At 50.0% G+C, this 20,886-nt stretch overlaps 1 long non-coding RNA gene across 2 annotated transcripts in view; it reads left to right on the top strand.

The window, feature by feature from the left end:
• Window positions 1–20,886, top strand: part of LOC141051654 (uncharacterized) — a 66,392-nt gene that overhangs the window by 4,682 nt on the left and 40,824 nt on the right. The window contains exons 1-2 of one of the 2 annotated variants that reach the window (XR_012220665.1): window positions 1,043–1,206; window positions 1,665–1,810. This is a non-coding gene — a long non-coding RNA (uncharacterized lncRNA). Of the gene's footprint in view, window positions 1–1,042; window positions 1,207–1,664; window positions 1,811–20,886 lie in introns of those variants that run through there. The other variant, XR_012220666.1, reaches the window with a different exon arrangement.

Raw genomic sequence — 20,886 nt, 5'->3', positions numbered from 1 at the left:
GCTCCATTATTCTCTATGTGGAGTGTGGGTGGAGGTCGGTGCTGGAGGCTCCATTATTCTCTGTGTGGAGTGCGGCTCTGCGGGTGGAGGTCGGTGCTGGAGGCTCCATTATTCTCTATGTGGAGTGCGGGTGGAGGTCGGTGCTGGAGGCTCCATTATTCTCTATGTGGAGTGTGGCTCTGCGGGTGGAGGTCGGTGCTGGAGGCCCCATTATTCTCTATGTGGAGTGCGGCTCTGCGGGTGGAGGGATGTGCTGGAGGCTCCATTATTCTCTATGTGGATTGTGGCTCTGCGGGTGGAGGTCGGTGCTGGAGGCCCCATTATTCTCTATGTGGAGTGCGGCTCTGCGGGTGGAGGTCGGTGCTGGAGGCCCCATTATTCTCTATGTGGAGTGTGGCTCTGCGGGTGGAGGTCGGTGCTGGAGGCTCCATTATTCTCTATGTGGAGTGGGGCTCTGTGGGTGGAGGTCGGTGCCCGAGGCCCCATTATTCTCTATGTGGAGTGTGGCTCTGCGGGTGGAGGTCGGTGCTGGAGGCCCCATTATTCTCTATGTGGAGTGCGACTCTGCGGGTGGAGGTCGGTGCTGGAGGCTCCATTATTCTCTATGTGGAGTGCGGCTCTGCGGGTGGAGGTCGGTGCTGGAGGCCCCATTATTCTCTATGTAGAGTGTGGCTCTGCGGGTGGAGGTCGGTGCTGGAGGCCCCATTATTCTCTATGTAGAGTGTGGCTCTACGATTCGTGACCCCCGTCACGTGACGAGGGGGGCCCTCAGAGTCTGAACTGCCCCGGGCCCTGGCTACCCTTAATCCACCCCTGCATCAGGGGGCTTATCTACAGCATTACAGAATGCTTTAGATAAGCCCCTGATGGCGGTTGTCATGTCCCATGATTTAGAATCATACAGACAGTACTGCATTTAATCATATTGTTGTTTTTCATTGCTGTGTATAGAACTGTCCCTTTTAGAGTTTTTCTCCTCCCCCCTTGCATGTGACTCTCATTTCTGTAACCCCTCCCTTCTTCTCCATCTTTGAGTCTTTCTCCATTTTGTAGACACATGTTTATACAGCTCTATACAAGGAAAGTCTCTTTTTACCTACTGTAACTGTGCATTGTGCAAGGATTAGGCTGAGAATAAACCTTCTACTGAACCTTCAAACGTGTTCTTTCCAGCCGAGTTTAAGCTATCTGCGGACAACACTAAATGTGAGTAATGGTTAACAGATGCCATGGGATGGCAGTCTGAGCGCCCAACATTTACAGTTTAGCCAGAATAGCGGCTGAATAGCGGTGGCCGCAGCTTATAGGCTGAAAATGGGTGACAGATTCCCTTTAAAAAGGAGATCTTCTCCAGTTATACATAGCTTTCCCTCACATATGTTCAAGGTGATGGGGGAGGGCATGTCCTTACCCTGAAGATGTCTTATGGATTTTAATTTTTCTATGGCAAAGCAATATTCTAGTGTCAGTGTAAAAACGTTCAATGTAACGATTAAGCGATGGCTATTCAGCGATTTCTTACAAGATTCTCACCAATGTAGATTCTTCTCTGATCTTGTTTACTGGTCATTTATTTTGATTGTACCACTGATTACTTCAATTATTATCTGCAAGTATAGAGGCACCGTAAGACCTAATATTATGTCTTCTCATCTATCAAAAAGGTTTGTCCATTATTTCACAGAAAAAAACAAAAAAAATCTCATCAATGACAAAAATCCAACCTCAACTTTCTGCTTGAAGTTTGATCTGCAAGATGATCCAGAGCTCAGAACCTTCCTCCAGTGAACAACATGCACCCTGCACCCAGGTGAGACATCACTGCTGGAGTGTCCTGCTGCTCCCGGAAATCAGGAATATCGTTACCTGTGCTCAGGGGTGAACCTAGCCTCTCTGCTGCCTGAGGCGAACTGCAAAATGGCGCAACCCCCCCGGGTAAAATCAGTACAAATAAGTCTGGTTTACTCTTTACTACCCTACCCTGATGCACATGTAAAATACACATGCTTTTAAATAGGAATATATTTGAGACATTGATCTTTACACTTGTCTTCAGGGACTCAATGCCACCTGAGGCGAAGTGATCAACTTCATTTTAGGTGCGACCCTGGCTGGGGAACAGTGCTTACTGTAGTGCTTTTTCCCTGGCGGCTGTCCATTTGGTTCTGATGCGGCACACAGTTGCCACATGTATTACACACACTGATATCTCCAGTCCCTCAAATATCAGGATGTGTGAAACCAGCCTAAAGCCACATTCACAAGTTCAGTATTTGGTCAGTATTTTACATCAGTATCTGTAAGGCCAAACCAGGAGTGTGTGAGAAATACAGAAGTGGTAACGTGTTTCTATTATACTTTTCCTCTGATTGTTCCTCTCCTGATTTTTGCCTTACAAATACTGAGGTAAATTACTTAACGTGTGAACGTGGCCGATTGCATGTTTCTGTTACATCTGACTTCCTGCAGACAGAAGTTATAGTCACAAAATGGTGCCGATAAAAGGTGAAGACGGCAGCAGGGAGCATGGGAGCAGGGCAGGGACCAGGCCCCGATTGGTAATATAACCAACCGGGCATTTTCCCGCTGGGCCGCTGTCATGTGGGCCACGGGCGGCAGCGCCCGATCATCTGGTCGCTTGCCAGCTGATGTGGCCACTGGCCTGGCTGTTGCTCCTTCCGCCGGCCCTCTGCGAGCACGGCTGTTATAGTTTCCAACCCTCCCGCACTACAGGGAGATAAGCCGCCACGCCCCCCCACACCCCCCATCCTCGCCGTAGCATGAGACCTCCCCCCCGCAGCCACTCACAGCGTCGCTTGCCTGCTCTCTTCTATGTTCACAGGACCTGTGATGAGGTCACAGGAGGGGAGGAGTCAGGGGTCACATGATCAGGAGCCTTTGTCCAGACCCCTGATCATGTGACCCCTGACTCCGTCCCTCCTGTGACCTCATCACAGGTCCTGTGCGTTCAGCCTTGCCTCTTGGTGTCTGCAAGACTCTGCTGTGCTGTTGTCATGGTGCTGGATGAGGTAAGTATGTGTGTGGTCAGGAGGGGTTTACAGGGTAGATGTAGCAGAGCTGTGTGTGTATGAGGTGTACGGAGTGGAGCTGTGTGTGTACGAGGTGTACGGAGCGGAGCCGTGTGTGTACGAAGTGTACGGAGCAGAGCCGCGTGTGTACGAGGTGTACGGAGCGGAGCCGCGTGTGTACGAGGTGTACGGAGCGGAGCCGCGTGTGTACGAGGTGTACGGAGCGGAGCCGCGTGTGTACGAGGTGTACGGAGCGGAGCCGCGTGTGTACGAGGTGTACGGAGCGGAGCCGTGTGTGTACGAGGTGTACGGAGCGGAGCCGTGTGTGTACGAGGTGTACGGAGCGGAGCCGCGAGTGTACGAGGTGTACGGAGCGGAGCCATGTGTGTACTTGGTGTACGGAGCGGAGCCGCGTGTGTATGGGGTATACGGAGCGGAGCCGTGTGTGTACGGAGTGAAGCCATATGTGTACGGGATGTACGGAGCGGAGCCATACAAAGCGGGCTTTTCCCACGGACACAGGAGTACATGGCGGAGCCCCGAGGAGCTTTTTAAAACACACATGATGTTCCACCTGAAGTGATGTACTGGTAGCTGACCGGAAATGAGGTAATTTCATGAGGAGATTGTGACGGAACCAGGAATGCTTCAGATCCATCACCATGTCCTCCTCCGACAGCGCAGACAGCAGGATCGCCTTGGAATCGGGGTTGCCGGCCATGTGAGTGGATCATGATATGTCCTGCACCGGGAGGCTCAGATGGGCAATTACAATGGGAGCCGGGCTGCTATAGTATCTTTATAGAATCTTTATTTATTTCTCTCTTTTTCTTTCTTTCTCTGTTCTTTCTTTCTCATTCTCTGTTCTGTCTTTCCCTCATTTTCTTTCTCTCTCTGTTCTTTCTTTCTCTCTCTCTGTTCTTTCTTTCCCCTCTTTCTTTCTCTCTGTTCTTTCTTTCTTTTCTTTACTTCTTTCTTTCTCTCTCTGTTCTTTCTTTGTCTCTCGCTGTTCTTTCTTCCCCTCTTTCTTTCTCTCTCTGTTCTTCTTTCTCTCTCTGTTCTTTCTCTCTCGCTCTCCTTTCTTTCTCTCTCTTTTTTCTCTCTCTCTCTGTTTTCTCTCTTCCTTAGTGCCAGTCAGTGTGCCCATAATGCCAGCCACTGTGCCCTCAGTACCAGTAAGTGTGATCAGCAGTGCTAAATGGGTGCGATTAGGCGTGGACATGGGTATGACTAGTTGCGAAATGGGTGTGGCCTAAAATTTGCAGCGGCGCGCTGCGCACGCCGCAGTCTTTGTCCCTCTTTCCCTTCTTCAAAAGTTGGGAGGTATGATAGGGGCAGCTATGACCAGGGGGTCTGGTTGCCCAATGGATAGCAGTTCTGCCAGAAATTCTGTCACCGTGTGTACAAAAGGGGACAGAGCTTTGGGAGGAGTACTGTACCTAAAAGCAATAAATAGGACTGAGCTGAAATACTGGGCACAGCTCTGACTACATGTTATATAGTCGTGTTAATCTCCTCTCACTTCTTGTAACCTACAAGTGTACAAAGATATATAGTCACCATGTGACTAGTGGGCCTGTGTAACTTCAAATGCCAGGGCTGAATTTTAGTCCCAGTCCGGCCCTGGCAGGGACCTTAGGTTAGAAGCATCACTCCAGGGCAACCCCCCCAAAAAAAAACACAAAGTGGTGCTTAGAGTGCAGAAACATAAAAAATACAGCAAAGACCCAATAATCGGAGAAGTTTGTTAACCACAAAAGATATATATATTAAAGACGAAATGTGGAAACATGCAGCGTTTCTGCATTTAGGACCATGGCACAGGGGGCAGACAACCTGGATATATCGGCAGTACCCAGGGTGTAGGATTTGGGGCCATTTTGCTGGCACAAATTACTTGTGAATAAAACTGGTGATAAATTTTATAAATTAGTGCTTAGTAATAGTGTAACAAATGCTATAAGAACAATGGAGATTCCTCCTGCTTTGTCCCACATCCGCACCTTCCTGGGAGCAAACATTGCCCGTGTGCACACAGGCAGGGCCGCCACTAGGAATTTCTGGGGCCCCATACTGGCAAAATTTTCGGGGCCCCCTTGAGACTACAGGCTCCAACTCAGCCCTGTCTCCACCCCTCAAACTGTCCACAGTCCCACCCCTCTCTTGGAAAAACTCCACATCTCAACTATCACACATTAACAGTTCCCATCACTAGATCACACATATGGCCAGCAGCTTTTGTTTTGACCAAAAGATTTTTTAAGCCACCACCACGACATGTTAGACTTTTGTCCGGGCCCTACTCTACTCTATCCTATTAAACATTTGTTAAAATATCCAATACAATTTCTGTATATTTTTATTTATTTTTCAATTTTTAAAATGATCAATAATGTTACATATAAGGGACAAATACCACTGCACCCTGACCAGACACCATATTACCACCACAGTGACCGAATAATACCACATACAAGGAACAAATACCACCACACCATGACCAGACCACATATCACCACATAGTGATCTATAATAAAACATACAAGAAGCAAATACCACCACACCATGTCCAGACAACATATTACCACCACAGTGACCAAATAATACCACATACAAGGAATAAATGCCACCACACCATGACCAGACCACATATTACCACCACATGGTGACCAAATAATAGCACAGACAAGGAAAAATATCACCACACCATGGCCGGACAACATATTACCACCACATAGTGACTGAATACTACAATACTGATCACTAACAAAAAAACCACAATACTAATATCACCAAAAGTGCCATTATACATAGGAGATCTGTACTTAGTATGCTGTTAGGAACGGCGGAACGCACTAAATAAAAATAAATAATAAAGTGCGTTCGCCGTTCGGGGTCCACCGTGCAGTAGGTGTTACACCGCTGCTAGGTAATGACAGTGGAGCAATATGGCGGTATTTTGCGCACGGGTTCAACTTCACCCGGAGTGCGCAGAGTGGGCTCTGTTCACACAGAAGTGCCGCAACAAAAACATACAAAATGCTGAACCTGTTAGTGACAGGCCTCAGGTAAATGCACACACGGTATCTGGTCACAGGAGCAGGACCCAAGACAGAGGAGCTGCGTCCCTCTAGACCTACCATGTGTGCGGCGTCGCTTCTGCGAGCACCAAAAAGGGCTGCAACTGCAGCGCGGCATAGGACACTGCCGCTCAACGACAAAGTCAGAAAGCAAGCGCAATGTCGGACGCTAGCCTAGCGGTGTGCACAATGGCTTAAGGCTTACCAATGACTGGCACTGACTGCTAAACTAATTCCCTATCCACATGCGTAATATCAGAAGGAAGGGGTTTTATAATGAGTCAGTCACCAGAAACATACATCCGACACCATTCATACATAGCAAGTATAGTCTATACTAGCGCATGGCCGAACGGTGATGAACACTTTTTAGAGCCGTGTGGGACCTTCCAGATTTCCGAGATGGACCAATGAGATCTGGAGCAGGACCTGGGCACATGACTCCCGATCTCCAATGGGAGATCGTCTCGTGAGCATGCCCAGTAGGAGCACAGAGGAACTTAGTCTCTGGAGCGGTCTGCTGCAAAGTAATCTCTGCAGTAGATAGACAGCAGGAGACCATGGAATGTGAGGCTCTGGATTCCTGCAGAGCAGATGCAGAAACCTGACACCTAACATTACCCCCTCTCCTAGGGCCCCCTCCTCTCTGAGCCTTCCAATCCACCACCCTGTGCCCATCAGAGGCATAGGCCTCAGACTCGTCCGGAGGCAAGTCTGATGTCCCGGTAGGTGACACGGAAAACCGGGACACGTGGAAGGTATCAGAGGTGGCAAGATCGCCAGGTTTAAGAAGGGACACGTGAGAGACAACGGGTGCGGCAAAAACGCCAGGAGCATAAGTTGAAATGGAATGCCGCGGTGTGACGGCGGACGTCTCCACTCTCTGCTTAAGGAGGCTAACCCGAGCACATGAGGCGCATGCCTGAATATATTTTTTAATGTCCCGAGCCCTGGCGGCCACCAATACGACCCCGCCAGGAGTTTTGTGGTCTGCATGTAGCCACAGTGACCACCCGCCCTGGACGCGTGTGCCCACACGAGGACCTTCGGCAGAAGGTGGGGAGGGACAAAGGTCTTGCTCGGCGGCACAGAGTTTGGCCATTGCGGGACACTGTTGTCCTGAGAAACAGCGCATTGACAATGGTAACCGCAAATGGAATTTTGCGCCGGACGCGCCTCGAGAACGGCGCGAGACACCTCCATGTGATCTGGGAGTTGAGTCTCTGGTTCAGGAGATTCCAGAGGCTCAAAAAAGTTGGGAGTCGAGGTAACCTTCCGTTTGGATTGAGCACGCTCCAGACAGCGCTCCGAAAAACGAAGATCAATGCGGGTGGAAATAGCAATCAGCTCTTCAAACTTGCAGGAAGCTCTCTGGTAGAGAGAGCATCCTTAACATGCTCCGTCAAACCTCTCCAAAACACAGGGATGAGGGCTTATCAGACCACTCCAGCTCGGAAGCCAGTGTCTGAAAATGAATGGCATACTGACTAACCGAGAGGGATCCCTGAGTCAAAGCGAGTAGCTGAAGAGAGGTGTCGTGCGTGACCCGTAGTCCCAGGAAGACCTGCTTAATAGCTGTTAGAAACTGAGCAGCAGTCCGAACCTCTGGGTCACCACGCTCCCATAGTGGCGTAGCCCACTCCAACGCCTTGACCGACAGAAGGGAAACAATAAACCCCACCTTGGCCCGTTCCGTAAGGAATCGCGCAGCCAGTAACTCCTGCTGGATAGAGCACTGGCTGATGAAACCCCTACAGGAGGCGCTATCGCCAGAAAATTTATCGGACAACGGGAGGTGGGTAACTGTCGGTGCGTGGGAGGACGTGGACATACGTGAAACCGCCTCTGCGATCGCCTGTACAGCAGCCTCCAAAGACTTCGCCGCTGCGATAACACTCTCGAGTAGCCAACCGGCCCTCTAGCTGGCGAATGCACTGAAGGAGGTGCGCTGATCTGCCATTACTAGCCAGACCCTGGTGCTAGTATAATGTTAGGAATGGCAGAACACACTAAATAAAAATAAATAATAAAGTGCGTTCGCCGCTCAGGGTCCACTGTGCAGTAGGTGTTACACCGCTGCTAGGTAATGACAGAGGAGCAATATGGCGGTATGATGCGCACGGGTTCAACTTCACTTCACTCGGAGTGCGCAGAGCGGGCTCTGTTCTCACACAGAGGTGCCGCAACAAAAACATAACTGCTCCTGAGGCTAAGTCCTCATGCCGTGCTACTGGGCATGCCCGCAACTTGACCTCTCACTGGAGAGCAGGGGTCACATGCTCAGGTCCTATGTCGGATCTGATTGGTCCTTCCCAAGCTAATGGAAGGTCCCAGAAGCGCATCGCTATAAAAAGCCCACATGGCAGCTCGGCGATGCGCTAGTGTAGCATATTATGCTGTGTGTGTATGGTGACGGATGTGTGGACTGGTGACTGACGCATTATGAAACCCCTTCCCTCGGATATTACGAATGGTGACAGAGAGTTGGATAGTCAGTCTCAGCTTGTGGCAAGCTACACGCCACGTGATCCTCGCCTACACTAGCGTCCGTCGGCGCCCGTGTCTCAGCGCCGACGTCTGCGGCTTTACCTGCCGCTGCGCTGCACTAACCGCAGCTACTCTTGGTCGCTGTTGCGACGCCACACGCAGGTCTCTGTGACATTAACAGAGCCGCGTCTCGGCATCACATTGCCTCTTGCGACTCTGTGCCAGAACAGAGCCGTCCTTAGTGTTCGGGTGACGTTAACCCGAGCGCAGTACCTCATTGATTAGGTGCATCTGCCATTGTTCAGCAGCGGTCTTGTCACCGCACGGTGGACTCCGGGCGGCGAACGCACCTCCTGTTATTTTATATTTGGTGCATTCCGCCGTCCTAACACACGGTATCTGGTCACAGGAGCAGGACCCAAGACAGAGGAGCTGCGTCCCTCTAGACCTACCGTGTGTGCAGTGTCGCTTCTGAGAGTGCCAAGAAGGGCTGCAATTGCAGCGCGGCGTAGGACACTGCTGCTCGACGACAAAGCAAGCGCAATGTCGGACGCTAGCGTAGCGGTGTGGTGTGCACAGTGGCTTAAGGCTTGCCACTGACTGGTGCTGACTGCTGAACTAATTCCCTATCCACATGCGTAATATCAGAGGGAAAGTGTTTTATAATGAGTCAGTCACCAGAAACATACATCCGACACCATTCACACATACAGTAGCAAGTATAGTCTATACTAGCGCATGGCCGAATGGTCATGCGCACTTTTTATAGCCTTGCGGGACCTTCCAGATTTCCGAGATGGACCAATGAGATCTGGAGCAGGACCTGGTCACATGACTCCCGATCTCTAATGGGAGATCGTCTCGTGAGCATGCCCAGTAGGAGCACAGAGGAACTTAGTCTCTGGAGAGGTCTGCTGCAAAGTAATCTTCTCTGCAGTAGATAGACAGCAGGAGACCGCGGAATGTGAAGATCTGGATTCCTGCAGAGCAGACGCAGAAACCTGATGCCTAACAGTAGGCAGTGTCTATGTACAAGTAATGCAGTGATCACTGGTGACATACATAGGAGCTCTGTATATAGTGTATAGGTAATACAATGATCACCAGTGACATACACAGGAGCTCTGTATACAGTGTCAGCGTACAGGTAATACAGTGATCACCGGTGACATTATACACAGGAGCTCTGTATATTGTGTCAGTGTACAGGTAGTACAGTGATCACGGTGACATTATACACAGGAGCTCTGTATACAATGTCAGTGTACAGGTAATACAGTGGTCACCGCTGACATTATTGTGACGACTCCTGGAGTGGACCCTCTGGGTCGTGACACCAACCCTCCCAGGGCGAGCTGACCTAGTGAAGACCACCCCCTATACAGGGAGTGTCAGGGGCAAGCCCCAGGGGGTGAGGCACCACGACTGCTGGCACCAGGCGGCCGGCTCACAGGAGACACGAGTGGGTGAGAGTGTCTGCAGGAACGTGTAAAGTGTGGACACGGGAACACGTGGTATACAGAGACTTCGTTCGTCCGGGTGTGAGTGAAGCAGCAAGCGTGCAAGGAGCACGTCAGAGCACTGAGTCAGGCAGCAGGTGTGCCAGGAGGTGTAACAGAGTAAGAGACTGAGTACAGGATCAGAATGTGTGCCCGGAGGCACAACTGAGTATAAGACAGAGCACGGAATCAGAGTGTGTGCCAGGAGGCACAACCAAGTATGAGACAGAGTACAGTGTCAGAGCATGTGCCAGGAGGCACAACCGAGTACGAGACAGAACACAGGGTCAGAGCGTGTGCCAGGAGGCACAACCAAGTACAAAGCAGAGTGCAGATTCAGAGCGTGTGCCAAGAGGCACAACAGAGTGCAAGGCAGAGGACCTGAGTACAGCGCACAGCCAGGCAGGGACACGGCAGACCAAGCCAGGAGCACAACAATAATCAGGCACCTCCCCTAGGGGGAGGTCGTCTGATATAGCACATGACTACTACTGGTTCCGGGTCAGGACCTAGCCAGAAAGCACATGACCACTACAGGTTCCGGGTCAGGTCCTCCATTACCATAGAGAGGACCGAGCCCTATACAGCACTGACAGGAGCGCGCAAGCGCAAACGTGACATGTAGGAGGAGGCCCGGGGATGGGAGCTGCGCGTGCGCACCCTACGGGACCCCCGGAGTGACCGCAGCTCCGGAAGAGATGACGTCGGGACCGAGGTCCCGCCCCCAGGTGAGCACGGCGTGACAGTACCCCCCCTTTACGCCCCCTCTTTCTAAAACTGGAGAGGAACTTAGACAAAATCTGGGGTGCGTGGATATTCTCCCTGGGTTCCCATGACCTCTCCTCGGGGCCAAAACCCTTCCAATCGACCAGGAACATGGTTCTCCCTCTTACCTTCTTCATGGCCAAAATGTCATTCACCTCAAACTCATCCCCCAAGCCAACAGGCTAAGGTGTGTGGCCTGGAGAAGGATGAAATCGGTTAAGAACCACAGGTTTTAGGAGAGACACATGGTAGGAATTGGGAATACGGAGTGAAGGAGGCAGCTTCAATTTGTAAGCAACATCATTAATCCGCCTGAGGACCTCAAAAGGACCAATGTAACGGGGACCCAGTTTGTAAGATGGTACCTTAAGGCGGACGTATTTGGTGGAGAGCCACACCTTGTCACCAGGGAGAAATGGAGGAACGTCCAGGCGCCTCTTGTCAGCGTGTAATTTCATTCTGTCCCGTGCTTTCTCGAGAGCGGTTTTGGTCTCCTGCCATACCCTGGAAAACTCCACAGACTGAGAATCGGCAGCAGGTACCCCCCGAGACAGGAAGTACCGGTAGAGGCACATTGAGATGCTGTCCAAAGACGATGAAGAAAGGAGACTTGGTAGACGATTCACTGGAGTGATTATTGTAGGCGAACTCAGCCCAAGGAAGTAGACCGACCCAGTCATTCTGGTGAGCATTAGAAAAATGCCGGAGATAGGATGTAAGGATCTGGTTGGTACGTTCCACCTGCCCATTGGTTTGGGGGTGATAGGCGGAAGAGAAATCCAATGACACTTTCATGAGTCCGCATAGAGCTCTCCAGAACCGGGAGGTGAATTGGACCCCTCTATCCGACACGATGTGCTGGGGGAAGCCGTGAATCCTGAAGATATGGGAAATGAAGATCTTCGCCAAGTCAGGAGCAGAGGGTAGTCCGGGAAGAGGAATGAAGTGAGCCATCTTTGAAAATCGGTCTACAACCACCAAGACCACAGTACAACCGGAAGAACAAGGCAGATCAGTAATGAAATCCATGGCTATGTGCTGCCATGGAGCCGACGGAATGGGAAGCGGGAACAGAAGACCGGAGGGTGGTTGTCTGGGTATCTTGTTCTGGGCACAGGACGGGCAAGATGCTACAAAGTCTTTAACATCGTGGGAGAGTGAAGGCCACCAATAATGGCGAGAGATTAAGTCCAAAGTCTTTTTGACACCAACGTGGCCGGCAATCTTGGACGAATGTCCCCAATTTAGCACTCGTTTTCGGTTATTCTCAGCCACAAAGGTTCTTCCCGGAGGTAACGTGGTTAACTTGACAGGAGCCACAGTAATTACTTTGGATAAATCAATGATATGAGAGGGTTCTTCCTCTGCATCAGACGACAGGAATGATCTTGACAACGCATCCGCTCTAACGTTCTTATCGCCGGGCCGAAAATGTAGCTCAAAGTCAAAGCGGGCGAAGAATAGGGACCACCTGGCTTGCCGAGGATTGAGCCTCTGTGCGGACTGGATGTACGCCAGGTTCTTATGGTCTGTGAAGATCTTGAATGGATGTATGGCACCCTCCAGTAAGTACCTCCACTCCTCCAAGGCCAACTTAATGGCCAATAGCTCTTTGTCGCCAATGGAGTAGTTCTGCTCAGTGGAGGAAAATACTTTAGAAAAGAAGCCACAGGTGACAAAACGTCCAGAAGAGGATTTCTGCAGAAGGACTGCGCCAGCCCCAGTAGAGGATGCGTCTACCTCGAGAGTGAAAGGTCTACTAACCTCAGGTCGGTGAAGCGCCGGAGCAGCGGCGAAGGCTTGTTTCAACGACTGGAAGGCCTCTTCAGCCTCAGAGGGCCAAGCCTTTGGGTTAGCTCCCTTGCAGATAAGGGACGAGATGGGGCGAACCAACGAGGAAAAATGAGGAACGAACTGTCGGTAGTAGTTCGCAAAACCAAGGAAGCGTTGGATTGCCTTCACCCCATGGGGCTGTGGCCAATCGAGGACGGCGGACACTTTTGCCGGATCCATGCATAGACCTGATTCTGAGATAATGTACCCCAAGAATGGCAGGGACGTTTGCTCGAAGGCACATTTCTCGAGCTTGGCATAAAGGCGGTTCTCCCTCAGGCGCTGGAGGACTTGACGCACGTTCTTTCTGTGGGAGAGGTCTGGAGAAAAAACGAGGATGTCATCCAGATAGACTACCACGCAGGAGTACAGCATATCCCGGAAGACGTCATTCACAAACTCCTGGAAAACCGCTGGGGCATTGCAGAGGCCGAAGGGCATGACCAAGTACTCGTAGTGACCGTCTCTGGTGTTAAAGGCGGTCTTCCACACATCCCCGGAACGAATGCGGATCAAGTTGTAGGCCCCACGAAGATCCAGTTTGGTGAAAATTCGAGCTCCTCTAAGTCGGTCAAAGAGCTCCGGGATCAATGGCAATGGGTACTTGTTCTTGACCGTGATATTGTTCAGGCCTCGGTAGTCTATGCAAGGACGGAGGGAGCCGTCCTTCTTTTTTACAAAGAAAAATCCCGCTCCCGCGGGCGAGGAGGACTTACGGATGAAACCTCGAGCAAGGTTCTCCTGGATATAGTCAGACATAGCTTGGGTCTCAGCAGGGGATAGCGGGTATATCCTACCCCTGGGTGGCGTAGAACCAGGAATGAGGTCAATCGGACAGTCATATGGCCGATGGGGGGGCAGAGTCTCGGCCTCCTTCTTGTTGAAAACATCTGCAAAGGACCAGTAAGCCGACGGCAGACCTGTAGGTGCCGGGGATGGGCCGGCAGAGTTCATCAGACGGACGGGCAACAGGCACTTCTCCTGACAGAACGGTCCCCACCGGAGTATCTCGCCCGACCGCCAGTCCAGGGTTGGCTCATGAGTCCGTAGCCAAGGGAGGCCTAGAAGAAGTGCGTGAGACATGGTGGACAAGACGAGGAAGGAGATCTTCTCCAGGTGCAGGGCTCCGATCTGCAGCTCGATCTCTTCGGTGGCCTGGGTAACGGACTCCAGCACGGACGTACCATTGACCGAAACAATCGACCGAGGAGTCTCCAGGGATCTGACAGGAATCCGGTATTTTTTAACCGCCTCGAGTGTGATAAAATTCCCCTCCGCGCCAGAATCCAGGAAAGCCTCCTCAGAATAACGCTTGGCACCGAGATTCAATAATACGGACACGAGCAGGGGAGGAGAGGAATCACGTACACCTAGGGAGGCCTCTCCTATCAACCCTAGGCGGAGAAGTTTCCCGGCTTCTTGGAGCAGGAACGGAGGAGGGGAGAGGAGCTCCTCTCTCTGGCTAATTCACGGGCACGTTCCTGAAACCGCAGGTCGATGCGTGTCGCCAGTGAGATCAGATCCTCTAAAGAGGTGGGAGTATCCCGACCTGCCAGTACGTCTTTGATCCGACTGGACAGGCCACGCCAAAAGATCCCTACGAGAGCCTCGTTGTTCCAACCGAGTTCGGAGGCCAAGGTACGAAAACGGATGGCATACTGTCCTACCGGTAGCGTACCCTGATGGAGGTTAAAGAGGGACTCGGTGATAGAGGCCAGCCGACCCGGCTCGTCGAACACCTTGCGGAAGGTGTCCAAAAAGGTGGAAAGCCGAGAGACGAGTAGGTCATTGCGCTCCCAGAGGGGGTTCACCCATGCTAATGCCTCCCCCTCTAAGTGTGAAACAATAAAGGCAATTTGGGCGCGCTCAGTGGGATAGTGCTGCGGCAAAAGCTCAAAATGTAACCGGCATTGGTTCAGAAATCCTCGACAAAACTTAGGGTCCCCGCTATATCGGGGTGGCTTGCCGAGGCGCGGTATCGGGTGCGGGGCCGAGGACTGGGCAGAAACGGATTGTATGGCCGACAAACGAGACTCCATGGATTTCAAAAAGACCATAATCCTGGTCTGACTCTCCCGTAGGAACACTAGTTCCTTTTGGATGGAGGTGGTGGCACCAGCGGGGTCCATGGCCTGATTATACTGTGACGACTCCTGGAGTGGACCCTCTGGGTCGTGACACCAACCCTCCCAGGGCGAGCTGACCTAGTGAAGACCACCCCCTATACAGGGAGTGTCAGGGGCAAGCCCCAGGGGGTGAGGCACCACGACTGCTGGCACCAGGCGGCCGGCTCACAGGAGACACGAGTGGGTGAGAGTGTCTGCAGGAACGTGTAAAGTGTGGACACGGGAACACGTGGTATACAGAGACTTCGTTCGTCCGGGTGTGAGTGAAGCAGCAAGCGTGCAAGGAGCACGTCAGAGCACTGAGTCAGGCAGCAGGTGTGCCAGGAGGTGTAACAGAGTAAGAGACTGAGTACAGGATCAGAATGTGTGCCCGGAGGCACAACTGAGTATAAGACAGAGCACGGAATCAGAGTGTGTGCCAGGAGGCACAACCAAGTATGAGACAGAGTACAGTGTCAGAGCATGTGCCAGGAGGCACAACCGAGTACGAGACAGAACACAGGGTCAGAGCGTGTGCCAGGAGGCACAACCAAGTACAAAGCAGAGTGCAGATTCAGAGCGTGTGCCAAGAGGCACAACAGAGTGCAAGGCAGAGGACCTGAGTACAGCGCACAGCCAGGCAGGGACACGGCAGACCAAGCCAGGAGCACAACAATAATCAGGCACCTCCCCTAGGGGGAGGTCGTCTGATATAGCACATGACTACTACTGGTTCCGGGTCAGGACCTAGCCAGAAAGCACATGACCACTACAGGTTCCGGGTCAGGTCCTCCATTACCATAGAGAGGACCGAGCCCTATACAGCACTGACAGGAGCGCGCAAGCGCAAACGTGACATGTAGGAGGAGGCCCGGGGACGGGAGCTGCGCGTGCGCACCCTACGGGACCCCCGGAGTGACCGCAGCTCCGGAAGAGATGACGTCGGGACCGAGGTCCCGCCCCCAGGTGAGCACGGCGTGACAATTATACACCGGACCGCTGTATATAGTTTGCAGTGTATAGTGTCAGTGTACAGGTAACACACTGACTCACCAGTGACATCTCTGGGTGAAGTCCTTCATCTTTGCTTTTTATCTTTCAACCAGCACAGACCGCCATAACTTCTTCCAGCTAGGGCTCTTCTCTGCAGGAAATAACACAGTTATCTAGAGCACCTCTTGCAGAACACATTACTTAATTTTATCCCAAATTCTAAACTACACCAGATGAAGACAAAAACCGACAGTGGCGCTGTGCACAGTAAAAGGACCGCCTCCCCCATTTAAAACAGTATCCTCAAATAATAAATACATCACTGCAGTAATAATATCACTTAATTAGCATATAAACTAGGAATAGAACAATCCACAAAATAGATTATCTGTGTAGTAAGGTGGATATTAAAACTTAACCTTTATTAGGTAAAATTGTAAAAAGCCAAATTAGTCAAACAATTAAACAAAGGGGTACCACAGTGAAGGAAGTGCCCTATAACCAACGAACAGCAAAAGGGAGGGGGGATGTTGTTAAAAAGGTACTACTGGCCTCCCAGATCCTCAATATTAATCTGACCTGATAGCAAAATGACTATTGTTGCCCATAGGATATGTCAGCCACTTGCCCAAGTAAGTCACAATAACATGTATGGGTATAACATCCTTTTCTTATAAGCACCACTTATTTGTACCATATAAATGATATCATGTATATACTATTCATCTTATGGGCAACTATAGTCATTTTGCCATCAGGTCAGATTAATATTGAGGATCTGAGAGGCCAGTAGTACCTTTTTAACAACCCCCCCTTTTCTGTTCATTGGTTATAGGACACTTCCTTCACTGTGGTACCCCTTTGTTTTTGTTGTTTGACTAATTTGGTTTTTTACAAATTTACTTAATAAAGGTTAAGTTTTAATGTCCACCTTGCTACACAGATAATCCCTTAATTAGCCCCTATGGTAATAATATCCCCCATTCTGGCCCTGTGTGTCAAATTCCTGGCTCCAGCCATATGTTCTCCCATCCTGCCATCATGAATATTCATTCTGCCCCATGTGATGTCCCATCCTGCTCCATCTGTCCCATGATCCTGCCCCATATGTCTCCATCGCATCCATCCTGCCCCATGATCCTGCCCCATCTGTCTCCATCGTATCCATCCTGCCCCAGGATCCTGCCTCATCTGTCACAATCCTGCCCCATCTGTCTCCAATCCTGCCCTATGATAATGCACCATCTGTCTACATACTGCCCGATGATCCTGACCCATCTGTCTCCATCCTGCCCCATGATCCTGCCCCCTGCATCTCCAATCCTGCCCCCTGCGTCTCCAATCCTGCCCTCTGCGTCTCCAGTCCTGCCCCCTGCGTCTCTAATCATGCCCCATCTGTCTCCAATCCTGCCCTATGCGTCGCCAATCCTGCCCCCGTGTCTCCATTCTGCCCACGTGCTCCATTCTGCCCCGGGCAGGATGGAGACACATGGTCCTTGTGTCTCCATCCTGCCAGTGAAACATGACTGCGGTGATGCTCCCAGCCTCCAGAATGACAATAACATCATCCGCCGGCAAGGTGTGCGCTGACGTCAGCTGCCAGCCTCCGATTGGCTGGCGGCTTTAACCATTAGAAGGGAAAGAGGGACAAAGAGTGCGGCACGCTCAGCGCGCTGTGGCAAATTTTGGGCCACGCCCCTGACCACATCCATTTTGCAACTTGTTGCACCCATATCCATGCCCCAACCGCACCCATTTAGCACTGCTGATCTGACTGACTGGTACTGAGGGCACAGTAGCTGGCATTATGGGCACAGTGGCTGGTACTGTGGACACACTAACTGGTACTGAGGAAAAGAAAGAAAGAACAGAGAGAGAGAAAGAAAGAAAGATTCTATAAAGATACTATAGCAGCCCGGCTCCTATTGTAGTGCCCACCTGAGCCTCCCGATGCAGGACATATCATGATCCGCTCAGATGGCTGGCATCCCCGATTCCAAGGCCATCCCGATGTCTGAAGTCAGAGGAGTGATACAGACAAGGTGTGCACTCTGTGGATATGAGGTAGGTTCAAGCTGAACCTGGAACTTAGTCCAGACGGTCATCCAGTGAAGAGAAAACAGCTGCACTCTGGGAAATTTTGATTTTCAATGCAAAAATTTTTTTATTGAAGACACCACAGGGGAATAGTGCGTTACCTCAACGCACTATTCCCCTGTGGTGTCTTCAATAAAAAATTTTTTGCATTGAAAATCAAAATTTCCCAAAGTGCAGCTGTTTTCTCTTCACTCGAAGTCAGAGGAGGACAGGGTGATGGATCTGAAGCATTCCCTGAAGTGACTCCATGGTTCCGTCACAATCTCCCGAAATTACCTAATTTCCGGTCAGCTTCCAGCGCGTCACTTCTGCTGGAACATCACGTGCAAGTTTTAAAGTGCTCCTCGGGGCTTCGCCATGTACTACTGTGTCCGTGGGAAAAGTAAACTCCCGGCAGGGACAGCAGGGCAGATTCTCAAAATTGGGACTGGCAACAAAATTTGTCCCATGGGAGGCTAAACCAAACATATACACAACACCATAAGGGGTGACAAAAACAAACAGCTGAAATTAGGAGTAGACACCGTGAAAACTGTGCCATCATACTGCAATTAAAAGCAAAGGAGTGTATATTTAAACATTCAATGTTATTAATAACAAATTTACACAAAAAAGAGATGCCTCAGGTTCAAAGAAGACTAAAAACATACTGTTCTGTCTCCGACATTTCATCCAATATTTGAATGTCTGTCTAAAATATACTGTTATTTGCTGGAAATGCATAGAATGTACAGGTTTCTATATATTCTACTGTTTTATGTATCTCTGGCTCCATCTACTGACCAGAGTCATAACTGCAGTTATTATTGTGTGTTTACTTCCTGAATTCCTTTTCCCTCCTTTCGCAATGCATTCTGGTCAGGTTGCAATGCACCATGGTACGCTTTGCAAAGGATTATGGTTAGTCCAGCCCCCATTTTCCCTCCAGTTCTCCATTTTCTCACCCTGCATCCTGGAAGCATCTCATTCCTCTTCTCCCCTTGCGTCAGCATCGCTGGTACGTAAACATGCTTCTTATATCTAATTTTGCCTCATATTACCTGCTTAGTTAGCTCTCCCTAGGTTAGCTATTAGTGCAGAGGTTAATGCATTATGTATGATATGTATCCCTGATGTACCCTGTATTGACTCAGTGTATATATTATGTTTTGTATTATAGTTTCAACGCGTATTAATATACCACCACGTTCAATAAAACACAGATTCAACCTACAGTCTCCTTATTGGACCCCGGTATAGCGGTTTAGCTGCCTGTATAAGCTACCTGAAGTCTGCTTCATTTAGTAAGGACAGAACAGTGAAACAGCGGCTCTCCAGCTAGTGGGAATACAGAGAGAAGAGCCTTCCATCTTGCAGGACCGCAGTGAAACGGCCTTCCGGCTAGTTGGAACTCAGAGAAAGGATAGCCTTCCATCCTGCAGGAACTAGTGAATCTGCAGCCATCCACCTAGTGAGATTCTGTAAAATAATGCTTATCCTGTAAAATACTCAGGACTAGTTACCAGATAAAAATATAGTGGTTTATTTGGTTTCTTCCATCAAAGAAAGGTTATTACAGAAAAACAGGTGAATAAAAATAGGTGAGAGATTGTCCATCAGTTAATAGCAAAGCAGCATGTATTCTTCTTTCTCTCCGGGATCTCACATGGCAAATGGCGTCTGTCTCTCAGTTCGGCTTCTTCTTAGTAAAGTAACATACCAGCTGTTGAGTTATGTCATCTTGCGTCTGTGTCTCATGATGGTGAGGGAAGAAGACAGCGACCCCTACAGTTAGCCATGAATTATATACGTCTCTTGAAACACGTGATCTCGGTATATATGGAGTTTGACATTTACCTCAAGGCTAAACTTAAATATGTAGTGAGCTGACATTTCTACCATGAGCCAAGCTTAAAAATAGCCTATGTCATGTAAGCTAAAGCATTCTACAGAACTGGGTGTAATAAGAAATATTTAACGAATTATTAATATTTAACAGATTCAAGTCACCAGCTACACAGAGACTTAATATAGCTACAGCAATCTCTGCACAGCCAAGAATTCCTCCAAGACATCATGTCCCACAAATCACACAGGACAAAATCTGTTACTTCCGTCTCTTCAAAGACTACATCCATCAGCAGTGCAGTCGCCATTGCCCGTGCAAATGCTGAAGCCACCAAAATGCGAGCAAGCTTTGTTGTAGAAGAGATGAACTTAAATGAGAGAAAGCATGCTTAGAAGACCAAGAAAGAAAGACTCACATAAAAAGAGAAGTCACACATAGAGTTAGAGAAGTCATGCTTAGAGAGAGATGAGCAAGAGAGAAAGACGCAGTTAGAGAAGGCACATGTGGATGCCGCCTTAGAGAGCCTAGCAGTAAAAAGAGAAGCTGCTGCGGCACTAACCAAGGCAGAATCACTAGAAGCCGCGCACAACCCTGAGCTACATAGCTGTAGCAGTGCGTCAAGTCTGAAGTTGCCACTGCAAGATTCACCACAATGCACATCTCAGTATATTAGTGAACTTCCTGATCCAAACTATAAGCAAGAACACGACACATCCAGTGAAGCAAGTGAGAGTTATCATGAGGCTCAGCTCCAGGAAAACATGGAACAAAACAATTCTGCTAGTAACTACCTTGCCCTTCCCCAGGTAACTAACGTGAATCACCTTGCTGACACACCGCACGTCAGACCGAAGCAATATGACACTGGCTGGTGCCACCCTGAGGATACTAACAGGTATGAACGCACCTCACATCACTATCAGGGTGACCCATCACCAGTATACTCTGCTGACAACCGGTTCACAACAGAATTTGCTAAGTTCTTCACACGACGTGATCTGGTTGCCAAGGGACTCATGAAATTCACTGACCAAGCTGAAGGTTACAGGGCTTGGAAAGCTTCCTTCCAAAATGTCACTAGAGACTTGGGACTACAACACAGGGAAGAGATAGACCTCTTAGTCAAATACCTGGAAGAAGAGTCAGTCAAACACGCAGTAAGGATCAGAG

Source organism: Dendrobates tinctorius, unplaced genomic scaffold, assembly GCF_039654945.1.
Source record: "Dendrobates tinctorius isolate UK_male_01 unplaced genomic scaffold, ASM3965494v1 ptg000158l, whole genome shotgun sequence".
Taxonomy (NCBI): domain Eukaryota; kingdom Metazoa; phylum Chordata; class Amphibia; order Anura; family Dendrobatidae; genus Dendrobates; species Dendrobates tinctorius.
This window is presented reverse-complemented; position numbering and strand designations above follow the sequence as displayed.